Genomic DNA, 27731 nt, shown 5'->3' on the forward strand with positions numbered 1-27731 from the left:
CTATTCCTGGGAAGCAGGGTCCTCGTGAAAAATCTGACTCCAAGAGGTGGGCCCGGGAAACTGCAGAATTACTGGGAGGATGAAGTTCACATTGTCACACGCCAGGTGGCAGATGATGGACCAATCTACGAAGTAAAACCTGAGCAGAGTAAAGAGTTTTACATCGCAATCTTCTCCATCCATGTGACCATTTACCTCTTAACACCACATCAACTCAAAGTACCAAACCAAAGCAAGGACATCAACCAAGAAACAGCAGAACTCGGCCCAACAGGGGGAGAGAATGTGAGCCAGAGTGTGATAGTGCAAGCGAAGAGGATGAGCACTACTTTCAAGTGGAGCCTTATCAGAGAAGATCACTAGAAAGCAGTGATCTCCTAGGAAAAAGGGATATGTTACCACCACAGTTAGTACCTTGTGGGCCTCGATCTAGCTCGACAGTGTCGGAACCAAGGCCACAGTCACCTTCAGCCGAGTCAGAGATGGATCTTCTAGAACCTGCCCATACAACGGCCATAAGACAAGAACTTCATGAAAATGAACCAACTACTGACCCAATGGAACGATACTTGCCTGTTAATGAAACAACTGAAGCGCTTGGGTCCAGGAACAGGACCTCAGAGGAGGAAAACGGGTACCAGTTCATCAGGAGGAAGCGACGGCCACCAAATAAGTTTACATATGACAATCTTGGGACCCCATCATGGTACAATGTGCAGATGGTGGGTGATAACCACTACCCACACTTTGCATCTAAAGTTGTACAAGGAAAATGTTGATGACAGTGCTGTAATATCAGATGTTGTAGACAACAACTGCTGGGTAAAGTTCAAAGACTTGAAATACTGTAAAGTGAGTATTACTGTTACTGACTAAGCAATTTGATGTTGGGACGACATCTTATTTTGAGGGGGAGAGTGTGGTATGCTGAATAATTCTCCTTACACTGGATAATTCTCATTATAATTATAAGTTTCTTATTGCTTGATAGATTTTATTCCTTTATATTTTTCTCTCCGTGATATGTTGCATGATTATTAGCACTGTCACAGTTTTATTATGTATTTCTGTGTTTTAATGTGTTTCTGCTTAAGCCGGCTTGGCTTCTTCCCATAGTGCATCCTGGTGCCATGTGTTCTCCAGGTAAGCGACACACACGCACCTGGCCATCCACATGATGTAAAAAAAAACGTGATTCATCAGACTAGGCCACCTTCTTCCATTGCTCCGTGGTCCAGTTCTGATGCTCACGTGTCCATTGTAGGTGCTTTTTGGCAGTGAACAGGGGTCAGCATGGGCACCCTGACTGGTCTGCGGCTATGTGGCTATGTTTGAGCTACAGTAGCTCGTCTCTTGGATTGGACCACACGAGCCAGCCTTCACTCCCCATGTGCATCAATGAGCCATGGCCGCCCATGACCCTGTCGCCGGTTCACCGTTTTTCCTTCCTTGGACCACTTTTGTTAGGTACTGACCATTGCAGACTGGGATCACCCCACAAGGGCTGCATTTTTGGAGATGCTCTGACCCAGTTGTCTAGCCATCACAATTTGGCCCTTGTCAAAGTCGCTCAGATCATTACACTTGCCCATTTTTCCTACTTCTAACACATCAACTTTGAGGACAAAATGTTCACTTGCTGCGTAATATATCCCACCCACTGACAGGTGCCATGATAACAAGATTATCAGTTTTATTAATTCACCTGTCAGTGGTCATAGTGTTATGGCTGATCGGTGTATACTGCAGTGATGTTAGAAGCTTGCACTGCTGGTCTGAAGAAAGATGGTGAGCTGAGGTGGAATGCAATCATTTTCTGGTGTCTCGTTGCTAGGGTCTTTAATATGTTCTTAACATTTTGAGAATTTCAAGAACAACTTTTTTGAAAAATGTATGTTTTCCTTCAAAGCGCATTGTCCTAGTAGTAGTGAGGGTAGTGTTCAATATAGTGGTGCTTTGGACGTAATCTAAAGTCAGGAAAGACTTATTTCAGCAGTTGTTTGTGATCAGAGATTTTGCATTCCAAGTACTGGATAGTTTCATCCGTGAACCTAGGCGATGATGCAAGTTCAACTATCTCTTTTAGATCCATTAGAATTTCCCAAGATTTATCAACTTCTGGAACTTCTCCTCCAATAATTAACGGAAGTAGTCTTAGCAAGGAACAATTCTCATGACCATTTCCTCCTATTGTTCCTTTGGATGCAAACATCTTGGAAATCAGTTGTGGGTGGTTATCTTTGTCTGAATGTTTGTATGGGAATGAAGCAATTCCCTTGTTACAAGACTGTAATGAAAACTATTTACTGGAAATCATGTATTTTAAGCAAAGTGCAACTTCAATAGGCAGCTTCTAACATTGGTTGTCACATGGTTTCTGGGCACATGACACTCACATTTAAGCTGTAGGCCTAACAATTACAAAGGTTTAATGTTACAGTACTGTTTAATTTGTAATTTTATTCACATAAAGGGATAGAGTTACTTTTGAAAAAGTGAAAGTTACATTCAATTGCAAAACATTTGTAACCTTGTGTCGTTGGACACCCAATGATCCTCAGTCTGCTGGGGGTTGCTTATTGTATGTCGTACTGGTTCTTATTACTGCACTTTGTACTTTGTGAAATGTTTGTGTAAACTGTAGGTCACTCTGGATGATGGCGTCTGCTGATACATTAATAAATATTAGAGAAAATCGGGGGCGGGCGAGATTGTTTGCCCACATGTTGACTGTCGACTCCACTGTAAGCACTTCTAATTAGTTTGCCATCACATATAAACTGGCTATTCCTTTCCCCCGATTCTAGAACTCCACCGGTTATGGAAATAGCTAAAGGGGCGTTGGCAGTGACGCACACGCAGAACATCTGGAATGACATCATGTTCATTGGAAATCAGCAGTTTCTCGGGACTTTGTCAGGGAACCAATCAGGAAGAGTGCATGCATTGACTTGATCTTTTCAAATGACCAAGATAGAGTCAGAGGGACACTAGTTAGAGAACCAATGGCAAACTGTGATCACAATATGGTTAGCTTTGAGGCATTCTTTCAAAAATCAAGGACCAAGTCTAAAACAATGGTCTACAATTTTAGAAAAGCAAATCTTGAAGGCATGAGGCAGCACTTAGAACAGTTAGACTGGAGCACACTGGATACAGATTCAGTTGAAAATTGATGGGTATATTTTAAGATTATACTACTTGAGGCTCAGGAGAAATTTGTACCAAAACATAGCAAATTGAGGACCAACAAACATTGCCCAAAATGGTTTAATAGAAGAATGCAAAAAATATCAAGAGAATGAAAATGTTGTATAGCGCATACAAAAGGGATGGAGACAAAACAAAATACATAGAATATGTTGAGCTGCAAAGAGACCTTAAGAAAGAGATCAGGAAAGCAAAGAGGGAAATAGAAAGAAACATAGCTCTTTTAGGAGCTAAAACTAATGCAAAGAGCTTTTTTCAATATTACAACAGCAAGAGGACAATAAAGGAGGAAGTGAAACAGATAAAGGGCACAAATGGAAGTATCATGGAAAACGAACAAGATGTGTCAAAAGTTCTAAATGAGTATTTCACAGAGGTTTTCACAAAAGAAAAAATTGATAACATGCCACAGGTTAACAATCAGTCCAGTGAAACCTGGATAAATGAGGAGGAGGTACTAAAGGGACTAGCAGAATTAAAAACAAACAAATCACCTGGGCCAGATGGGATATTTCCAATGGTACTTAAAGAAATTAGGGAAATAATTTATAGGCCGCTAACTCAAATATTCCAAATGACACTTAGAACAGGGGATGTGCCAACTGACTGGAAGACAGCAAATCTCATACCAATCCACAAGAAAGGGGACAAAACTGAGCCAAGAAATTACAGACCAATCAGTCTCATCTGCATCACCTGTAAAATGTTGGAAAAAAATATTAGACAGAAAAAAGAGGAGCATCTTGATGAAAACCATATTATTGGAGATAGTCAACATGGGTTTAGACGAGGCAGATCATGTCTTACTAATTTATTAGAATTATTTGAACATGCAACTGCAGCTGTAGATCATGTGAAAGCATATGATATGATATACTTAGATTTTCAGGAAGCTTTAATAAGGTTCCACACCAAAGACTGATCCTCAAATTGGAAGCTGTAGGCATTCAGGGTAATGTAAGTAGATGGATTATGAACTGGTTGATGTATAGGAAACAGAGGGTGTCGATTAGAGGAGTTGCTTCTAACTGGAGTTAGGTTGTTAGTGGAGTTCCACAGGGATCAGTACTAGGGCCTTTGCTTTTTTAATCTATATTAATGATCTGGACTCTGGGATAGTTAGCAAACTTGTCAAATTTGCAGATGATGCTAAAATAGGTGGCTCAGCAGATATAATCTCGGCAGCACAGGCTATTCAAAGGGATTTAGATAATATTCAGTTGTGGGCTGACACCTGGCAGATGAAATTCAATGTGGACAAATACACTATGGGAGGAATAGAACTAGATGAAGTATCGCATGAGAAAGACCTAGGAGTCTATGTGGACTCCTCACTTTCTCCATCCAAACAATGTGGGGAAGCAATAAAAAAGGCAAACAGAGTGTTAGGGTATATTGTCAAAAGTGTAGAATAGAGAACAAGGGCAGTAATGTTCAGACTGTACAATGCACTAGTTAGAGCTCATCTGGATACTGTGGACAGTTCTGGGGTCCACACTTCAAGAAAGATATTGCTGCTCTAGAGGCAGTTCAGAGGAGAGCAACCAGACTTATTCCAGGTCTGAAGGGAATGTCCTACTGAGAGACTGAGGAACTGAACCTTTTCACCCTGGAACAGATGAGACTACATGGGGACTTGATTCAAGTCTTCAAAATCATGAAAGGCATCGACCACATCAAACCAGAGGAGCTTTTCCAGATTAGCAGGGACACACGGACCCGGGGACACAAATGGAAATTGGGCTTCAAGGCATTAAAGATGGAAAACAGGAGACACTTCTTCACACAGAGAGTTGTCACAATCTGGAACAAACTCCCCAGCGATGTGGTAGAAGCTGAAAATTTGGGAACATTTAAAAATAGACTGGATAGTTTCCTTGGATCACTCAGGTATTAATGGACACTAAACCAGCACGATGGGTCGAATGGCCTCCTCTCGTTTGTTAACTTTCTTATGTTCTAACTGACATCAATATAGTTGCTTAGCAACCAAATGAGTAATCTTCTATATTATATTAATTAGAAAAACTTTAGACGAGGTTTCCTGACTGGCCATCTCTGGAGCAATTTATTATAGTTGAATAAACTATAAGCTTTATTATTTTTCTAATTAAATTGGGCCCTGAGTGTTCCTTGACTATCTGTTGAGGGAGTCGATTTCTCCCTTTCAACTGTGCCGTAATCCAACAGTGATGTTCTTTCGAAAAGACGTCAATTGGAACAACGTGCATGGAGGACCAACTGTCTATATTTATTATTATACCAGTTCATCAAAAAATAATTAAGCCAGTTGCTTTGTTTAGAAAGTCATCTGAATAGAAAAAAATCTATGTTTCGCTGCTGCTCACACCTTCGTCAGGACTTCTTTATAGCTGGAAGTTGGAAGTTGGAAGGGTAAAATAAACCGCAAATGTCCACACAGAACACATTGGCATTGATTGTAACTATTATCTTGCTGGTGTGTAAACGATAGAAGAGTATCTTAACTTAATTCAACTTAAATTACATTTCTGTCATAATTTCAAAAAGATTCTAGAAACTGCCAATTCAAAAACAAATAAATCATAATAATAATAATGAATTCCCCCTTCAGCATATTTAAAGTGATTTTTCTGAAAGAAAGAACATCATCCTATTTCAAGCCCACCTCTTTCTGGTTACCTGCCACTCCTCAAATTCCTGAAAATTGAAATCTAAATAGCACTGCACAATATACACACTGGAGTCAAACTGACACCCCTCCTACTAAAACAACTGTGTCCCTCTGCTGCTGTGCACAGGGTGGAGTCTTGTTTCAAATGGGAAGCCTTTTGTAAAAGTGCTGACACACGGACTCAAAAAAACCCACTGCAACTTAATTCAAGACCAATTTAAGAGACTGATCATTGTATATCTCTTAATAAGGAGTACAATTTTTGTATACTTAATATGTTACTCACTTTTTATGTGGTGCTGTTTTTAAATTGTGCAGCACCCTGAGACGTATATGGGGCACTACAATACACTGAAATTGATTGATTGATTGATTGATTGATTGTAGAGTAGACCTAGAAGTAGAAGTGTATGGTTCTACTCCTTGCCACAATAATGAAACTACCATTAAAGCTTTCCCTGCAAAAAATATATACAAAAAATGTAAAAAGCTAATACAGTTTTCACATTTTGTTCTGTATGTATGTACTTCTACTTTATGAATCTATCCCATGGATAATAATCATTGGGTAATCCATTTTCTGGGAACCACACAGATGTATGTTTTTATTCTTCCTTTGCTCATTTTTTACATTTTGAATATTACATGCACTGCTTGTGTCAGCATTCATCACATCACATTTGTTTTAACTGGCTCCCTTAAGGCAAAGAGTTGAAGTTTTAACTAAGCCCAGATAGAGTAATATTATTTATATTTATTAATATGCGAAGGGAAGTAAGCATGATGTGTCTTTCATCTACTGCAGTAAAGTTTTCTTGGCTGACTACTGCATCTACAGTCCTCAACGTTGCCCAATTCTTTTTGCTTCTTCATCTGAAAACCCCCATCTGCCTTGAAGTTTCTGCCGGGGAGAGACCTTGCAGATGCAGTATAACTACCTTGTGTCTTGCTGCTGTGCTCAGCCTTGCCATGGTGTATGACTTATCTTCAGCAACCTCACCTTGTTAGCTGAGTTTGGCTGTTCCTCACCCAGTTTTATTCCTCCTACACAGCTGTTACTGTTTCAGTTAATGATTGTGTTTCAACCTACATATTGAATTGATGATCATTAGCACCTCCATCCATTTTCAAAACCGCTTATCCTGGTAAGGGTCACAGGGACACCAGAGCCAATCCCGGCAGGCATAGGGCACAAGGCCGGAATACACCCAGGACAGGATACCAGGCCATCGCTGGGCAACACACATACCTACTGGGGAATTTAGAGTGGCCAATTAACCTAACCTGCATATCTTTGGACAGTGGGAGGAAACCCACACAGACACAGGGAGAACATGCAAACTCCACACAGACAGGCACCCTGAGCCAAGACTCAAACCCAGGACCCCTAGAGCTGTGAGGGAGCAGCGCTAACAACCACGCCACCATGCTGCCCATCATTAACACCTGTTTGGTATAATTGTTTAATCATACACCTGACTATATACCTACAAAATCCCTGACTTTTGTGAAAGTGTATTTAAAAGAATTTATGTTGTTTTGAAGGCAAAGTGTAGTCACACCAAGTATGGATTTGATTTAGATTTTTCTCCTGTTCACTCACTTCGCATTTAGTTAATTGATAAAAATAATCTACAGACATGCTCAAATTTGTTGGTACCCCTTGAGCCAGTATTAATGTTTTATATTAATGTTTGAAAAACCAATATATCAACAGAGCCAGTTGCTATGATGACCACAGGACCGGACCTCTCCCAGTATATCCAAGAGAGACTCCGCTCATGTGGAGAGCTTCCATGTCAGGGCCTTTCAGGCCAGGCATGTTAAATAAATACTTTATCCTCTGTACATCAAGAGTGGGTTCTTCACCCCTCCACAAACAAACAAAGAATGCACAATTTCCTCTGAAATAACTTGAAACTGACAAAAGTAATTGGCATCCACCAGTGTTTATTCCATATTTAATAGAAATCAGACTGCTTTTGATTTAGTTTTTCAACATAATATTGTAAATAAAACAAATGAAAATGGCATTGACAAAAATGATGGGACCCTCAACTTAATATTTTATTGCACAACCTTTAGAGGCAAATCACTGCAATCAAACATTTTCTGTAGCTCTCAATGAGACTTCTGCACCTGTTAACAGGTAGTTTGGCCCAATCTTCCTGAGCAAACTGCTCCAGCTCTCAGGTTTGATGGGTGCCATTTGCACTATCCTTCTGTTCAATCTGGGGTCGATGTTCCTCTTGCGGCCGTGCCCTGGGAGGTTGGCTCAGTTCCATGGACCTTGAACTTCTGAATAATATTTGCAACTGTTGTCACAGGAATATGAAGCTGCTTGGAGATGGTCTTGTAGCCTGTACCTTTACCATGCTTGTCTGTTATTTTCTTTCTGATCTCCTCAGACAACTCTCTCCTTTGCTTTCTCTAGTCCATATTCAGTGTGGTGCACACAATGATACCAAACGGCACAGTGACTACTTTCCTCCATTTAACTAGACTGAATGACTGATTACAAGATTGGAGACATGTGTGATACTAATTAAAAAAATGAATTAGTTTGGAATATCACTATAATCCAATTATTTATGATCTTTTCTAAGGGGTACCAACAAATGTGTCCAGGCCATTTTAGAATATCTTTGTAGAATGAGCAATAATTTATCTCTTTTCACAGCTTCTTTGCTTTATTCTATGACATACCAAAGACATGCAAGCATACATAATGCAATAGCTTTTAATTTCATCACTTTTCAGGAGGAATTATTAGCATTATTTCAATGAGCTGTAAGGGTACCAACAAATTTGAGCACGTCTGTATTAACATGTCTTTTTTTGAAAGCATTCTTACTTTACAGCATTTTTTCAGAGCTGCCTAAAACTTTTGCACAGTACTGCATGTGTGCAATATATATGACAAATAGTTGCAAATTATGTGGGGGGGGGCTGTAATGACATTCTGTAGCCGATGCATTGGGTCACATTCTAGCTTATATCTAGGTGTAACTTGAATGTGTTTATTATAAATCTTTGTATGTTGATTGAGATGTTATCATAGGAAGTATACAATTGTGTATATACATAACATACTGAATTATAAAACACAAAAAAGGTTTCAGTTTCATAGTGTTAAGTGTGTACCCACCTCTCCTCTCTTTGCTCTTGGTCTTCCTTAGTAGACCCTAGTTCGAGGATATGAAAAGTTGCTGTTACTAAGACGCTTTGGAGGTGGAATGTGTTTGTACTACCTTCTGTGTAAGCTGTATTTAGTTTTTTTAACCTAAGAAGTGGAGCTTACCTTTACTACTTTATATCTGTGTACAGTTGACTGTTGGACTTTTGTCAGCTTGGCCATTTACATGTGTTTTGTTTATTGTATTTATCTTGCATTCTTCGAATTTTCTGTTTGTTTCATGAGCAATTTTTATTGCTGAGAAAGTTTTCATTTGAGAGGATTATTATTTTTTATTACAGTAATTAAAGTAATTGTTGCATTGTTTGGAGCTGTCACATTATAGTATAGTAATACAGGGATGTAACTGATCTGGATAATAACAGCATAAAAACTGTTTTCTAATAATTGAGAGGTATTTTCTAATATCACAGAATGTAATGCTTTGCTGAATTAATAATAAGATTGATTTAACTGGATTGAAAGTTTATGAATTGAACTACAGTTCAAACGAGCAGTGAAATGCATGGGTCTTACATATAACATATCCTAGAGCTGTCAATGTTGACCCAGAGCATACAATTATGTATTTATACTCCAACAACAACATCAGCATTTGCCTTTATAAAATACAAGTCTAATCCTACCTAGAGATGCACAGAGAAGAAGTCATATTGATCTTTTTGCTTTGTGTTTGCTCAAGAGTGTTGATCATCCATGACCACTGCCCTTCGCTGGGTCTCAGTTATTTGCAGATTGAAGTTTAATGTGTGATTCATCTCATCTCCGTTTTCCTTGGGTTTTTATACTGCATTTATTTCCATTACATACAGTGAGGGAAAAAAGTATTTGATCCCCTGCTGATTTTGTACGTTTGCCCACTGACAAAGAAATGATCAGTCTATAATTTTAATGGTAGGTGTATTTTAACAGTGAGAGACAGAATAACAACAACAAAAATCCAGAAAAACGCATTTCAAATAAGTTATAAATTGATTTGCATGTTAATGAGGGAAATAAGTATTTGATCCCCTATCAATCAGCAAGAATTCTGGCTCCCAGGTGTCTTTTATACAGATAACGAGCTGAGATTAGGAGCACACTCTTAAAGGGAGTGCTCCTAATCTCAGCTCGTTACCTGTATAAAAGACACCTGTCCACAGAAGCAATCAATCAATCAAATTCCAAACTCTCCACCATGGCCAAGACCAAAGAGCTGTCCAAGGATGTCAGGGACAAGATTGTAGACCTACACAAGGCTGGAATGGGCTACAAGACCGTCGCCAAGCAGCTTGGTGAGAAGGTGACAACAGTTGGTGCGATTATTCGCAAATGGAAGAAACACAAAATAACTGTCAGTCTCCCTCGGTCTGGGGCTCCATGCAAGATCTCACCTCGTGGAGTTTCAATGATCATGAGAACGGTGAGGAATCAGCCCAGAAGTACACGGGAGGATCTTGTTAATGATCTCAAGGCAGCTGGGACCATAGTCCCCAAGAAAACAATTGGTAACACACTACGCCGTGAAGGACTGAAATCCTGCAGTGCTCGCAAGATCCCCCTGCTCAAGAAAGCACATGTACAGGCCTGTCTGAAGTTTGCCAATGAACATCTGAATGTTGTGGTCAGATGAGACCAAAATCGAGCTCTTTGGCATCAACTCAACTCGCCGTGTTTGGAGGAGGAGGAATGACCCCAAGAACACCATCCCCACCGTCAAACATGGAGGTGGAAACATTATGCTTTGGGGGTGTTTTTCTGCTAAGGGGACAGGACAACTGCACCGCATCAAAGGGACGATGGACGGGGCCATGTACCGTCAAATCGTGGGTGAGAAGCTCCTTCCCTCAGCCAGGGCATTGAAAATGGGTCGTGGATGGGTATTCCAGCATGACAATGACCCAAAATACACAGCCAAGGCAACAAAGGAGTGGCTCAAGAAGAAGCACATTAAGGTCCTGGAGTGGCCTAGCCAGTCTCCAGACCTTAATCCCATAGAAAATCTGTGGAGGGAGCTGAAGGTTCGAGTTGCCAAACGTCAGCCTCGAAACCTTAATGACTTGGAGAGGATCTGCAAAGAGGAGTGGGACAAAATCCCTCCTGAGATGTGTGCAAATCTGGTGGCCAACTACAAGAAACATTTGACCTCTGTGATTGCCAACAAGGGTTTTGCCACCAAGTACAAGTACAAGTCGAAGGGGTCAAATACTTATTTCCCTCATTAACATGCAAATCAATTTATAACTTATTTGAAATGCGTTTTTCTGGATTTTTTTGTTGTTATTCTGTCTCTCACTGTTAAAATACACCTACCATTAAAATTATAGACTGATCATTTCTTTGTCAGTGGGCAAACGTACAAAATCAGCAGGGGATCAAATACTTTTTTCCCCCCACTGTAGCCTGTTCAATCTCTGCTGTATGTGTCCCTGATCAATATGTATCTCTTGTTATTTTTAACTTGGTTACTAATGGCATTGGAAGCAAGTTATTACAGTCCAGTGTCACGACGCCCATTAGTATGCACTACATTACTCTCTTTCTTATCATTAAGGTTTTGCGAGATACTTTTCAGGGGCACGTTTGACTTGGGAGAAATGTCACTTAAAATAGCCTTAAAATAAACTACCAGAGAGGTTCACATGGAGAACAACGAAATACACACAATGCAACATATGTTTTCTCCTGAAAAATGTAATGGGGGATTTTTTTGTTTTGTTTTTCATGGTCCATTATTTATTGTTACCACCAAAGGGAAAGCCTGTGGAAGGGGGGTGCAGGGCTGCTGAAATTCACAGCTCTATGCCTTGGTATTACACAACAGGGTTTTTCAGATTTCCGTGACTTATTCAAGAGGAAATGTCTCTGGTAAAGGAGTCGCTTCTGCATGTTTGTTCCCACTGCATTGCTTGGAGGGCCTTGAAACAGACCTAAATATTGCAACTGGAAATGCTGATGTGGGCTGGCTAGCTGCAGCTGATCTCAGTGTTGGCAGTGTGCTAAAACACATCTCTCCCTAATCAGAGAACACAGGGGCAGGGAAAGCACAAACGACACACAACTACCAACACCAACTATCCTGAAAGAAGGGTTCCTTCTGAAATGCACAATTGTCCCTCTTACATGACCACCAAGGACACAGCAGAAGTGACACTAGGCATTTTACAAGTCATTATTAATTCAAACTTACTACAATGCTTGACTGTTGTTCTCTAGACAGATTCTTGTACGTATTCCTGAACATTGCAACACAAAACACACCTTTGTGCAAGGGCAAAATGAGGTATAATAAGGGAGACTTATGGGTAATTTAATAAAACCATTCTGCGTGATTCATGCCCATCAAATATGATCAACATGGAAAATGGATTAGGAACACACTGGCCTATATGTGTGAGTATTCATGAAAGTGTACATGTAATACTCAACTTACAAATTGAGTGTCTTGTACACAAGAAGAAATTATTGTCCTGATTTTCTTCCACCCTGAAGGATCAACTGATATAATTTACTGTATGTTTTCCCTCAAATTCACATAGAATATACCAGAATTCCAACACAAACTTTAATACAGGATACTATAACATTCAATAATATGTATTGTTACAGTTATTTAAGGAACATGACAGCGTTTGTGACCTATTTCCTGCCAATTCCATTCTACTAAGTGTTTTCCAAATACAGTACAAACATTTCTGTGGACCACCCAGGTCCCTACCCCTGGAGACAAAATGTATTTGTTTATTTCTAAATAGCTGTAATACAAAATACAAATCATACCAGAACATAAAAACAGTTTTGTTATTTTAAATGCAGGTATATGCTATAAGGGCATTTCGATATTATCCCATAATTTAACATTTAACCCTAAAACTGCCACTGTAACTCATTCTTTCCCATTAGCCATCCCAATGGGATGAGTGGTGCTGCCCTGCAACAGGTGATATCTAACAGCCAGTAAAAAATTAAATATTGTTTTTTAATATAATCAGGGTACATTGCCTAACTAATTGCCTAAGTGGAATATTAATTCATATTAATATTAAAACAAAAGGTATTAGCAATGTCATAATTTTGGGATCAACCATACCTGACATCAGAGCTGTAAAAGCTTTAAAGTAAAGTTCAATAACTACAGAATTTTTTATTCATTTCAATGATACAGCCTCATCAGATCCATGAGTCCCTTTCAGGGTCTGTTGAGCATATTTGCATTTTACATTAGACACATCACTTATGTGTTTTATTAGGGTCTAATTCATAATTATCTACATATCAGTTTTGACTGAGGGGCCAGATTGATATCTTCAAGTCTTGTACTGAGAGCCAAGTAATTTGTATGTACATGAACTTCTGTGTGTAGAGCCACACATGACTGTAGGTCTTAGAAAGGAATCTGTCCAACTGAGGGGAAAGACTGAAAGGAAACAAACACGTTGTAAATGTTCAGAACAGTTCTTTTTTAGTTCTTGTTCTGTCTGTATCTCGGTATTTGTTATTGTGTATCATTTATTTGTTTGTCTTAGGCAGTGTTCTAGCTGCATTTATATTTAGAAACACCGGTTGGTCTTTTCTGATGGGTTTGGGGGAATTCAGGCTGACACTCGGCCACCCGGGCAGCCGGTTCAATGAGCAGTGGCGCTCTGGAGGCCACATGGTGTCCCGACTGACCAGCTGGAAGGAGGAGAACGACTGAGACCCAGCTTCCTATTGCACATCCAGAGAAGCCTGGGATAACACAGGGCTCTTTCATACTATTGTCCTGGGTTCACCCTGTGTGATTACCTCACTACAACTTGCCTACCATATAGGTGTTTTTAATTGCCCTGTATGAAAAACATATTGGGTATTTATGTGGGAGAGGACTTGTCCTGTCAGCATCAATATGGGAACTTAACTTCAAAGCATTACTTTTCCAGAAATGTGAACAAACAGATACACAACAATTATTAATCAAACACAATTTGGAGTAGGATGGCAAAGATTGGCCATGCTGGTAGTAGCCTCAGCCATGCCAGATCCTATTGGGTAGTAACAATACTGTTTCCTGTCCGTTATAATGAGGCATTCTGATACTCTCCAACTAGGTTTTTGTAGGAAACAGCTGGCTTTTGGTCTTTACACAATACTGGATAAGGGCATCGGCCAAGAAATAAATAAGACAAAATAAATAATAATACTAGGCCTGAGCAATATCTGCCCCAACACACATTACAATGATGAAATAAAAGTATTACATTGAAAACAGTAGGAGATAAATAAGGCCTTTAACACATTTTCAGCTCCAAACGTGTTATGGCTTTGTTTCAGAATAAGATTACTTAATAATATAAGTGACAGACAAGAAGGTAGGACTTTATAATAAGTGGCTGTGTGTGTTAAATTACCATTGAATAAATAAATAGATATAATGCGCATCCTAAGAAAAAGGAAATTATCATGTGGAAATTGCTGGTTGAACAGGATTTTGCATTGACAATGGGGACATCAGCATCAGTGCCAGAGCAGCCTGCGCTATTTTTCTCTCCGCTCTTCATGGGAAGACCAGTGATCGTGATATGATGGGGATTTGTTTAATGCCCATGAGGATTTGAATGGCCATGAAAACCTTAATCTCTTCATCAGAAACAGGGTGGAAAGGTTTTCAATTTAAAACAATATATACAGCTAACAGAATTAAGATTAAAAAAAGAAAGTGGTGCAGCTCCCCAATAAAATTGTACGCTTGGTTACCTGCAATATATATGACCAAATGGATAAATGTGTACTACTTATTATTATTTAAAATGTCTAAGACATGCTTTCATTAACTCCATCTTCTCGTCATGCTGCCTTTGCAACACTGCCAGCAGCCATTCAAATTTCTCATCCTCCTTCCTTTGCCTTTCCTCTTCCCTCTGTCTGCTCTCTTCACTATACAGCTGGAGCAGCACGACCACATCTGCAAGCTCCCACGACTCAGCTGTAACCTCTGTGCCGGAGGTCGCTGTCGTTCCACTGCCACGAGATTGTGCAGTAGACTGAGCCCGAGATGCTTGAGCAGAGATTCGGCAATCTGCTGATGGGGAGGCGGAGGAGGGGCTGCCTGGGGCCACTGATATAATGGTGCTCTATCCGGGGATTGTATGTCCAGATTGGCTACCTACTTTTCACAGAACAAAAACAAAACACACAATGTACAGAAGTTAGATGTATTGGTCGGTGGTAGAAAGACTAGACTGTATGCAGCAATTAACCCGGGCATGTCAAAAACAATCTAAATAAAATCTACTCTGCTCTACATTCCCCTCTGTTTGGACATAGTAACGTAGGTATCTTTTAACAGTGATATAAAAATTGTGAAATCGATACAATGCATTCTGTGTTTAAATCTGGATCTGACAACACTTGAAGGGATTGTTCCAAGCCTAAAACACTTCAGTACTGACAACACACTATGCTTATTTACACTGTGTAATATATATATATATATATATATATATATATATATTATACACACACACATTAACTTGCATATATGATACACATACACATATGCACGATTTGTTGCATAATATATGTATATTGGCATACAAAAGGGAAGCGATGGATGTGCACTTTGGTTATACTCTTTGTAAATCTGAATATTATTAAATCCAATAACACTAAATCCATATTACACTTAAAACTATGTTTAATGATGTTTTTTCAGGACTTGATTGCAGTTTTATTTTCCAGGGGGTCATGTAGGGCAGCCTGGCAATCATAATTGGACTAGTGTTCAGATGGGCTCCTGATGGATAACTAAATGAAGCACTGTGGGAAGTGTTATTTAATTGATGCTGATATATATATCGGAGCGCCTGGCGGGTGAAAGGGCGGGCGGCGGAGCTAGAGAGACATGCAAGGTTTTGTTGGCGGGAAGTGGCAGCGAGAGCAGGAAGTGAGGGGGAAGATGGAGAGCGAAACGGAAACGTCGTGGGGAAACGCGCATGAACTGGCGCTATACTTTACACACGGATTCAGAAGCGCTGTGAACAGGATCCGTGTGGCTCCCAAAACAACAGCAGGAGCGTTTTTGTTCCCGGCGATAAAGCACCCAAATAGACATCGCCTGCGTGAGTAAGACGCCGGCTGTGTGAAAACCGGGTTTGTTTCTCAAGTTTGTGCAGAACCGGAGCTCCAGACTTTCTTTATGTTGATGTGTAATAATTGCATGCTATGACGTTCCTGAATGTACAGCCACAGGGTCTGGTTTAGGTGCGTGTTGCTGTAGTCTACTCTCAGTCGCTGTGAAGTTACTGTACACAGCGCTGTCGGCCTCCCGGGGGCTGCTCTCCTCCGCCTCGCCCGTCATCATTGGGCATGTCCTGCGCCAGCCCCAGCGCCAGGGGAACCGCCTCGGCTTCCTCTCCCTCTCCTCCTCTCTCCTCCGCTTGTCCTCCTTCTCACGGCTCCCCTCCTCTGCCCCCGTCGTCTGCCGGCCCGGGAGCCAGGTGAACTGCCGTCGCCTGCACCGTTTCCTCTCCTTGGCCTCCGTCCTCTGCTTGGCCTCGTTGCCAGTGATGACATCAGCGATGGGCTGGAAAGGATTGGACATGATGCCGTCCTCGTCCTCCGCCTGCTCCTCCGGCGCGGCCCTCCCCTCTCGCTCGGCCTCCTCCCTCTCTCTCCGCTCCCGCTCCTCTCGGACCCGGCGCACTCGCTCCGCTCTGTCGCGCTTGTCCTGCTCCTCCAGGGCCCTCTGCTCGGCCGTGTCCTTCCGTTCAAGGCCGCGTATTCGCAGTGGATGATGCGGAGCAGCCAGCCCAGCCCCCTCTTGACGGGGTGCTCCCGATTCATGCTGTTGTCCATCACAGCGCAGCACGTCTCGATTGTACAGTGACACTTGTCCACTAGCTTCTCCAGGGAGAGAGACTGGACGAGTTCAAGGCCCCGTCGCGGTCCTGCTTGTTGCCCAGGACAAGCACGGGCTTCCCGGCGATGCGCGGGTGTCTCAGGACCTCGGCCAGGGTGTCCCTGCTCTCACTCATGCGTTCCACATCGCTGGAGTCCACCAGGAACACCACGCCGTGCGACTCGGTGTAGTAATTTTGTCAGATGCCCCGGATCGACTTGCCCCCACCCAAGTCAAAAATGGTCACCTCGGAGTCCCCCTGCTTCAGGTCGATTTTGGAGAAGCCCACGGTGGGGGCCACGTCTTCTGGATTTTCTCCCAAAATTCCTTTCAGAGTCACTGTTTTCCCAGCTTTGTCCAGACCCAGCATCACTAAGGTCACTTTCCTTGCCGGCTGGCACAACCGTTTCACCCATTTGCCACAGTTCTCCATCATACTGAATGAAAATGTCACTGACTACTCTTCACTGACTGCTAGCTACTCCATTCGCTCCTCTACACGCTGAGATGGGTGATACAAATGAAAACAACTGGAAGGATGATGCAAATCCTGAGCTCGGTGTATCCACTGACTCTGTTGCACTTGCAAGTGTGTCCTGACCCTGTAGCATGTGGGGATGTGACGCGTCTGCCACTTATGATGTCATAACTGGGACCGGAGGCAGCACTCAAGCTGTTAATCATCCACTGATTAAAGCTGCTGCTAATGTCATAATTGAAGGAAAAGGCAGGGCATCAGGCCTTAGATGGTCATAATTGAATCACGTGTCCAGAAGCTCAGTTCTAGAGCAGGGATGGCGAACCTTTGTTAGGCTGGAGTGCCCATAGTCTGGTTTGTTCAATTCACTAAGTGCCAAGGGTGCCAATGATTAATTCAGGATTAAACAGCAATTTCTTTAAACAATATTTATATTTATTTTTTGTGGTAATTAAGCAAACATGCCAACAAAACAAATCACAATCTACAATACAGAATAATCCAAAACACTATGGACAGATGGAACCCCTGCATCCACCCTCCTGCCACCTGCATGCACTGCTAACCTCCCCCCACTTTGAACCCCCCATGTCCCTCTGTGGTTTGCAGGCCTAATGTAGCCCAAAGTACATCCACTTCCACCCCCCAAAAAATAAATTAAGAATAAAGTAGTATATGTATGACAACTGTTTATTTTGTATCAGTGTTACTTCTTTAATAGATTGTTGATATGAATTTATTGCATGATATTGCTATTTTATTTTTTAAATGTAGCATTTGTGGCTTGTAATTGTGGTAAAGGGGTCTTGTTATTTGACACCTGGACTTGCGGCCCATTGCTTAATTTAGGTTACCCACCACTGCCATGATCAAATCAATGATAAGTGTTTTTTTTCTTTCATATATGACTTCATTGTGTATTGGATTAATTCTTGAACAAAACATGTTTACAATAAAGCTTTGCCTGATTTGCAAACATACCATCTAACATGAGACCAATTGGCTGTAAAACATCAGGTAGCAGAATTTCACACAAATTACCCTTGGATTTGCAACCCATTTCCAACATTGTCTGTAGAATTGTAGATAATGGTATAATTCTTCCTTGGATTACTAGTCTCCTGTATTTTGAAAAAAGATGGGAATATTTTCTCCCCTTTTATTTTTTCATATGAGTCAACCAACCCCTCCTGTTACTCAATCCATATGAAACATCATCACAGTCACAGCTGTACCAGTGGTTAGAACTGCTATGTCCAGGCCTGGAGCTTGATGGGACTGTGCTCTTATTGATGGCGAATGTAGATGTCACTCACTCACTGAGGTAAACAATTCCAGGACTGAGCAAACCAGAGACTCTCATACAGTATTATCATTGCTATTATTATTTATTTCTTTGCAGACATCCTTAATTCAGTTTAAGTGAAAACCAAGTGGAGAAAGATTCATTTCCATATTTGTGTGTGTGTCGCAAACCCATCCAATAAAAAATAAGATTATGATACAGTAATAATGAAAATAACAAGAAAATGTACTAAAAACGTATAGATGTATATTGTGGCAACACCAAGCCATTGACAATTTAAAATTAATTTAGATTTGAATAACTTAAAATTGCATGGAGGCACCAGTACACCAACCTTTAAATAACTTAGGCTACATTTAAATAACTTATACATCATACGAATAACATGCTGAATCACTCAAGGCAGAAGAGTAACATTATTTAGTAAGAAGCTATAGTTAATATAACAGTACTGATATCTAAGTTTGCTAACCTTAGCTAACTAAAACTAGATTTCTCTTACTGTTTAATAAGACTGATTAATTAATCTGGTACATTTTTATACAATGTACATTATTAACTTTGACCCATCCGCTAATAGAAAACTACTGCTGTACTCAGTTGTGGCTTCATTTTCAATTAGATGCCACTTTCTTCTAATCACAAATGTAACCACTATGATGTACAGGTTTGTAGTTTGTTATTAGCGGGTGGGTCAGAGTTTTGATTTTAATTCGGCCCTTAGTCTTCTGATCTGCCAGTTAACCAGATACCTTTCAGGATGACTTGACAGAAGTCTGGCTTTTTCTGTATCTCAAAGCAAGCTTAAAGTCCAGCTGGGTAAATTAGCAACACATAGCACCTATCCAAGTAAGAGCTCCATCCCTGCGCCAACCATTACACTGCATTAACCCCTTTAAGACCCAAGAACTCGATATTTTCATTTTTATTGAATAATAATAATACATTCCTATTCAGCCATGTTATACTTTGGATTGTTAGTCTTTAAATTGCTTTTTCAAACTCTTTGCCGAGTGAAATGCAAATCTCAGTTGATCCTCAGAACAGTTAAACTAATTACAGCTTGGTTGAAACAAACCTTTTATATTCATATACACTTGTTAGCAGAAATCACAGTTTTTAAATATAAATATATATGCAGGGCATGTATATAAATATATATATAAACCTCAGTGCTCACTTTAAAATTAAAAAGTATTATAATGCTTGAAAAATGACATTTAAAAAATCGCTCAATTAATTTCAATGCAGCTTCTTTTTACTGTCATATCGAAACACAAGTGGTTGTAGCAGCTGGATAATTATTCACCAAACAAACTTCTTATAATTCTCTCTTGTCTTTTCCCCAGAAGTAATGTGTTTTTTTTTTCTATTTCGGGAAGAATACAAGTAAATTAAAGAAATGTATAAGGATTGTTTAATGAACAAGATGTGGATTTTTTCTATTTACTTCAGTATCATACACTTTGGATCAATGTAGTGGTGATTAGTGTCTGGCTGTTTGTATCTATTTATTTATTTGAGGGGCAGTATAAAATCTCGATATAAATGTATATAGGAATGCACAGAACGTGTAAGCGAGTTATATTGATTGCACTCTTTTTCTTTACTTTTTAAAAAGGTTTGATTCACCTGAGCAGTTATTGGTTTAACTAATCTGAGGATCCGGTAACTAGAAATGAAAATGGCAATGAACAACAATTGCGCATGTGGAGGCCTTTATTGAAAAAGTGTGCAGAAAAGATGCCTTCATAGAGAACATGATAAGTTATAGATAAAATCTAGCCTGAGGGTTATTTAATGTATTCAAACACTCACATTCTACTCTTTTAACAGTAATGTTTTTATTGTACTTACTCCAGATATCACTTTGCTATGCAACACAACATGCAGGTTAAAAGCATCTTCTGTAAAACAAAACAAACAGCATCTAACATGACACAAATTCAACAAGAATGTATTATTATCAATATTATCCAATAATAAAGAGTAGGCTTAAATAAAGTAGCTGGGTCTATAATACGTTGTGACAGGGATGCTCTTTGTAGGACTGGTGCTGTTACTGTTGGCATGCACTTTTATTGTCATCACTGTAATAGGATTCACAGTGATGTCGGTGTGGTCTTTGTTTCGCAGTAATGTCATGTGACCAGGTTGACACGGGTTGAGGATGCTAGTGTGAAATGGACTCTAGATGCTAAACACTGATTGTGCGTATTTGCAGTTCTTGAATGAGGAGAACAGGCTTAGATTTTGCCCGTTATCACAGACAACTAAAGGAGAATAAATTAGGGCTGCCAAACAAGACTTGACAAGAATCCTAATTTACTTGGAGTGAGACATAGATTAATTCCCTACGTTGAGAGATTTCCTATGGAGAAGTGTTAATTACTGTTGCTTCTTCTATCAGAGGTTCAACAGCTCTAGGAGTGGCTATTGTGGCAGTTCTCCAGCTTTCTTCAGACACACTCCAGCAGTCTGGAGGAGTACCTTACATAAAGCTTGATGTTTTCTCTTCTTGGGCCATTTCATTAGCAGTTCTTCAGATAGAGGGACTGCTACTTTCTTCTGCAGAGTAGCACAGCAAGGAAGCACTTCTTTGGGTACTATAATTGTCCTTTTTCATGAAATTCCCAGTTCACTTCTAGCTGGCTGTGGTGTCGTTGAAGATGAAGAAGGCTATTAAAGCCCTAAAGTTCTCGACTGAAATAAATGTTTGCATGAGAAAGACTTTAAATGGAATCCATGCTCTCATGAAAAACGCAGCCCTACTGAAGTATAGGCATCTCCTGTTAACATTCAGCTTGACAGGAATGTGCAGATCCTTTTCTAACTATGGCAGACTTGGGATAATTGTGAATCTGAATACTTACTTTTCTACCATTCTAATATAAAACCTGCCACCAGCACCTTAGATGAAAATATAATATACATTAACAAAATATCAAAGAACCGACTCCTAATTGGCTGATGTCTGGTCCTGGAAGGCTGCAGTCCAGCAGGTTTTATAGGTTTCCTTCAATCACCCATAATTTAATAATAAGGAAAGTGGTCAAATTTGTCCAATTAAGCCAATAATCAGTTGAACTAGGCAGTTAGGAGTTGACGTACAATGAATACCTTAAGCCAATACAGCCCTAGAGGACCAGGATCCAGCACCCTGGCTTATGCGGCTAAAATCCACACAAGGAAAGCAGGGTGAATCATATAGCCTGTAACATGTAGTCCTGAGGTCTGAGACCAATTCAATGCTCCCAGTGGGTTTTAACAATTGGTCGGTGTGCCTTTAAAGATGGCATGATAATATGGCATGATAAACTACCGCTAATCTGCCCCAAGTTCATTTTACTCTTATTGGGAGTGAAGTAATATATTACTAGTGGAGTAGTGGTCAGGGCTCCCTCCTGGGTGGAAAGTTGTGGGATCATTCCTAGGTTCGGGACACTGCCATTGTTCCCTTCAGCAAGGTACCTCACCTAGATTGTTCCAGTAAAAAAAGAACATGTTTAAATGGGAAATTGTATGTAAAACATAATGTGATATATTGTCACATTTTTTAAATTGCCCTGCCTAAGAAATAAATTGTAATTTAATAGCTCTTGCTCTATTTTTAAAGCTGTATATTTGGTGACTGTAATTCACCTTGGGAAATGGTGTCAACTAATAAATAATAACAATAATAGTCACCAGGCAACTTTGAGACCGGACAGGATTGCAAAGTTCCCCTTAACCGTAAAACAAACGTACAAACCGGTACTCATGATTCCTGTCACTGATCAGACAAAGTGTACATCCTTTTTTAGATTCTGGGCATTTCTTTCTAATGAATAGAAGTAGCTGCAGAAGCTTATTTTTTGGGTTGCTTTTATGTACATTTTTCTGTGTCTGAGAATCTGAAATGATTTTGTTGGCTATGTTGAGCAGATTGTATCTGTATCTGCTAGAAAGAACAATGTTGTGTTTGCTGTTTGAAAGACTGACCTTCTATTTAAATATTTAAAATAACTTTTGTGCTACATGCAATACTTACCTTTTCTTTTGTCCTCTCTATATAAAACATTGTTTTTTAGAAATTCAGACTTCACCTGAATCTCCTGAATTTTTGAATCAGGATTATATTATAGTTATTGAGGTATGTTTTTGGAGGACCTCATATGTGAAGTGTTATAAATTGTGAATGGTCAGTCAACAAGGTAAGCAGCTGCACAAAGCAATTCTAATAAAATGGTTTCAGCCTCACAGCCACAATAATGTTACAGTCTGCCCTGTTTGATTATAGCAGTTTTAAATGGAGAATCATTGAAGTCCAGGATTAACTTAAACTATTTATATAGACATTTGTGTAAGAATACCTACTGGGAAGGGAGTGGGAAATGAGCATGCGTGGATATAGTTTATTTATTCATATTTCTAGTTACCTTTGCAGCAATGTTATCCTTCTGCAGTAATCAGTCATCCATTAATCTAGTCCCTGCCACACTTTAAAGAATCTGAACTGTAGAGGGGAGACGAGGATAGCTATTAGATGTCAAATACACAGGAAGATGATAAGGAACTAGTAGTCGCACTGCAATTATGCACCCTCTTCTTAGTGTCCTTGCCCTCCTCTGAAAGAAGGAGCGTTTTAATCTAGCTGACATGCTGCCCATCTTAACTTCCCTGCCCTTGAAGAAACAGTACAGGAAATGGCATTGTTATGGTTCAAGTACAATAGTCCTTTAATCTTCACTGGTAGGAATCAATAAATAACTAAAAGGAACATGTCTGACCAGTAAAGCAGTTTTTACTTTGTGTTTGTTATAATATTTATTAAGCAGTACATACAAGCTAACCTAAAAGACAGGACCAAAGCTTACCAAAGCTGTTTTTTAGGATTTTAATTGCATTTTCCATCTGACCGTAACAGTTAAGTTCTACAAACAAGAGAAACCAAAACTAATCATATTCGCATTCCGATTTAAAATAAAATACCATTGAAAAGACATATGAAGATAAAGTAACTAAATAATAATGACTGCTAAAACTTTACAATGCTTTCGCAATAAATTGTTAAATAAAGAATACAAAGGTTGCAAGTCAAGTTTCCAAATGTGAAAACCTGATACATTAATTCCAAAGAAAATAATTGACAACTGCACCAATCAGCCAGTTGAGCCTTCCAGATCTCATGGGACATCTTAGAAAAACAGCAAAGATCCCCTTGTGGCTGTAAAATGTCATTTTTGCTCCATAGTTAAGAAACTGGGGGGAATAAAATGTAGAAAATAAATAAATAAATGAGACAGGCTAATGAGTCTCCAGGGAAGCTTCCGTTGTGCATGGTAAATCAGAAAATACTTATCTAATGAGTTTGAGAGGGGATATTATTATTGTGCAATGCAATCCCACCTCACATAAGAATGAGCTACTAAGAGATTATGCAATTCGAGAACTCGGTCTTGCGTTGTTCCAAACCAAAAATGCAAAGAAGTCCCAAGAGCAAAATTATTATTGCAAGATTGTTTGGCCCATTTAATGCATTAATCACTGTCATGCACAATCAATTAAACCCTGCCACACTGTTGAGCCCGACAAGTCCATGTGCTTAAGACACACTTCAGTTTGCAAGGCTGTCCCCTCTCAGGAACTGTTAACATGAGGCCTCATAATGGGGTGTTAAAACTGCTTGAAATGCTATTTGCAGCTTAAAGCAGGCATGTGGTGCTCATCCTGTCAGAGTAAAGACTAGCACAGGGTCTGTGTACGACAATGAAGGGAATCCCAAAGATGAATGGGCCACAGTCAGTAAGTTAAGAATCCAAAAGAATTATCCAAAAGGCCAGGCTCCTGGTTCGAGGTTGACTGCTCTTTCAAGTCTAAGGTAATACAAGCTCAGTAACAGGTTTCTGTAGCCTACATAATGAGCACTGTTCCACTACCTAAAGTGTTGTCTTTTACCTTCTGCTTGACTTGAATTGTCAGCATCTCTTGCTCAATTTATCTTTTTCTCGGCACTAGACTGAGAAGAGCCATCAGAATATATCCATGAATGAGGGAACATCTTACAAGATGCCAGAATTCTTCTTCTTTAAATGAGATCAACGGGGATAGGTCTGAAATCTTAAGGAGACAGAAAAAGGCAAGGTCCTTGCTGGCCCACCTGGAAATGGAGCGGGAGCAGGCTGAGGGTAAAAGGTAAATGCACACATGCTGGGTAAAATTGTTGTAGTAGTAGTAGTAGTAGTAGTAGTAGTATAGTAATTATTGAGCACTACAGGCAGTATAGATAATACTTCAGAAGCTGGATCAAATCACAGCCCAATTGTCTGGGTAGCACAAGTCTGTCCTGTCTCATCACTGGACACACATTCCACTGTGAGCTGTCCACTACCAATCCCTGGAAAGGGATGGGATTCCAGTAAAAGGTATTTTGTGTCAAGAACACATTACAATCTTGAAGTCCAGCATTGCTGATCTCATTTACCCGATGAATAGCTGTTCTGCTGGCGTTTACTAATGGCACTGTAAAATTCTGATTTGATTTTCATCTCAAATACTGTTTATTCGAAAGAGCTGAAAATGGAATGCATTTCATGTATCTTTATAAATGTACTTTGATCTTCAAGGTGTTGTAATGCATGTTCCTTTTTCTGCCTCTGCCGCATGTTTACACAGCTGACACTTTCTCTGCATCTATTAATTGAGGATTGTATTCCATTAGGTAAAACTATTAGTTTTCTTGCAATTTCCCTCACAGAATTCATATCTGAATACCGTGATCTAAGCAGAGTTTGTGCTAGCCTTTTTTTTTTTATGGGCAACATGGCCAATAACATTCCTGAATTCCGGTCATATAGAACAATTATCGGACATATGTTTTAAATAGCCATATAATAGCTTACATTTAAACAGCAATAAAACACAAACACTATGATCCAACAAATGTATTTTATTTAGTCAGCAGAATGAACTCTTCACAAGCATATAGGCTACAACAATAAAATAAAACCAATAGCCTTGCTATTGTTAATAAAATAAAGACATTAGCCTACATTAAATGTACGTCTCTTTGCATTCCAAGCCCGTCAAATTAAATAACTTGAAAATAAGCTAAATGAAGACAAAATTAGGTCTAAAAAATAATAGGCTGGTCGGTCCGAATTCTGCGTTTGTCAAATTCCCGTTTATTTGCGGCGCGACTTCATTGAATAGAAGTGCTCCGCTGCTTGTGCAAAGTTGAAGCCATGCAACCCCTTGTCACAACTTGCAATTCTCATCAACCTTGTCACCTTGTCACGCTCTGCAGGCACACTGGACGCAGGAATTGTGCAGGCAATCTTTCCCAGCATTGCCAGGACAGGATACATTTCCCCGAATTCACCCGATGACCGTTTCACAGGCCGTGTGGTATTTCAACCTGCTGTACCCACGCAGTGCTGTCCTCATCGGCACTGCATCTCGCTCAGTCACATGACCAAACCTTTAGTGATGTCTTACTGTGACAGCGAGCGTAGGCTTGCTGTTGTCTTGGCGCCATGTCTTATAGGTCACACAATATTAGGCTATTTAATATGCTATTAATCTATCTATCTATCGACTATCGTCTGTTGCTGTCTGTCTACCGTGGTGTCTGTCGGGAGTGTGCATGTGTGGCGGGAGTGTGGAGGAGTGCGCAGAGCTTGAGTGAGTGAGTGAGTGAGTGAGTGAGTGAGTGGGGTTTTTCCCCGTTTTTTCTTCTCTCCTTCTTGCCTTTTCTTTCTTTGTGTTGGTTTGGGTGGTACAAAAGTGTATTACTGTTTGGGTTTGTGCAGGGAAGCAGACTTTTGTCAGCGATCGCCATGGCTACACCCGAGTTGGGGAGACTGGGGTTTAGTAACCTGACTCGCCGTCACGGCATTAAACTTATTGTGGATGCGATCGTCCCAGTAGAAAGATGCGTCATTGAATTGGGGAAAGTGGTGGGGTGTGGGAATATTAAATCCGCATCTCGGATGAATAAATCTGTTGTTTTTCTTGCTAATGAAGCGTTAGTGCGGAGAGTGGTTCTGGAGGGTTTAGTTGTCGATGCAGTCCTGGTGTCTGTCTTGCCGCTTGCAGTCCCAGCTCGGAAAGTTACTATTTCCAATGTGCCGCCATATATTTCCAATGTCGTTTTGATCACGGAGCTGAGCCGACACGGGCAGATTATGTCGGATATCACTATGATACCGCTGGGTGTAAAAGTCCCGAGCTGAAACATGGTGTATCTTTTCGTAGGCCGCTGTATATGTTGTTTCCTGATACCTACGGGGAGTTGAATGTTGCCTTTCGTTTTCGATTGGATGTCTGTGACCATGTTGTGTTCGCTACGTCTGATCTCATGAAGTGTTTTGTCTGCGGCCGTGAAGGTCATATTGCGAAGAACTGCAGGAGATCGAGGGAAGAAGGGGGTGGCAGTGCTGCGGTGGAGGAGGGCACGTAGAGTCTGGGTCAGGGACCGGGGACGGGCAGCGGGCCGGACCGGCGGGTGTGCAGGACGGGCAGCGGGCCGGACCGGTGGGTGTGCAGGACGGGGAGCGGGCTGGACCGTCGGGTGTCGGTGCGAAGGTTGGGATTTGTGGTGTTGGGGTGCTTTGTGGGAACGGGGTGCCGGTACAGGTAGTACATGCTGTACTGGGGTGTGTGGGACATGAGAGTGGGAAGACTGTGGCTCTGGCTGTGGTTGCTACTGTGATGCCTGAGAGTGAGATTGCTCTGCAGGAGGCAGGTTTTTCCCACGACGCTGCTCGTGAGGGGTCTATGGCGGATCCGGCGCTTGAGATTCGGCCAGCAGAGGTGGCAATGGAGGGGGAGGTGACGGCTGAGAAAGGGGAGTTTAAACTTCCTAAACGGAAACGTGAGAAGAAGGGTAGACCCATTGACAGTGATGCGAAACGCAGTTTTGTCGCAGAAAAGCAGGACGTGGAGCGCGGTGTCTGCACTGCGAGCAGGTGGGAGTTGCTGGCTGAGGCCGGGACTGCGGAGGGCAGCGGGGCCGGCGAGAGCGATGAGGAGGGGAGTGACTCTGATCTGTCT

At 40.7% G+C, this 27731-nt stretch overlaps 1 pseudogene; it reads right to left on the reverse strand.

Moving 5' to 3' along the window:
• On the reverse strand, nucleotides 1-27323 carry LOC136713244 (ADP-ribosylation factor-like protein 13B pseudogene; annotated as a pseudogene).
• Between the last annotated feature and the right edge of the window lie 408 nt (nucleotides 27324-27731).

The sequence above is a fragment of the Amia ocellicauda genome, chromosome 2 (genome assembly GCF_036373705.1).
Source record: "Amia ocellicauda isolate fAmiCal2 chromosome 2, fAmiCal2.hap1, whole genome shotgun sequence".
In the NCBI taxonomy this organism is placed as follows: domain Eukaryota; kingdom Metazoa; phylum Chordata; class Actinopteri; order Amiiformes; family Amiidae; genus Amia; species Amia ocellicauda.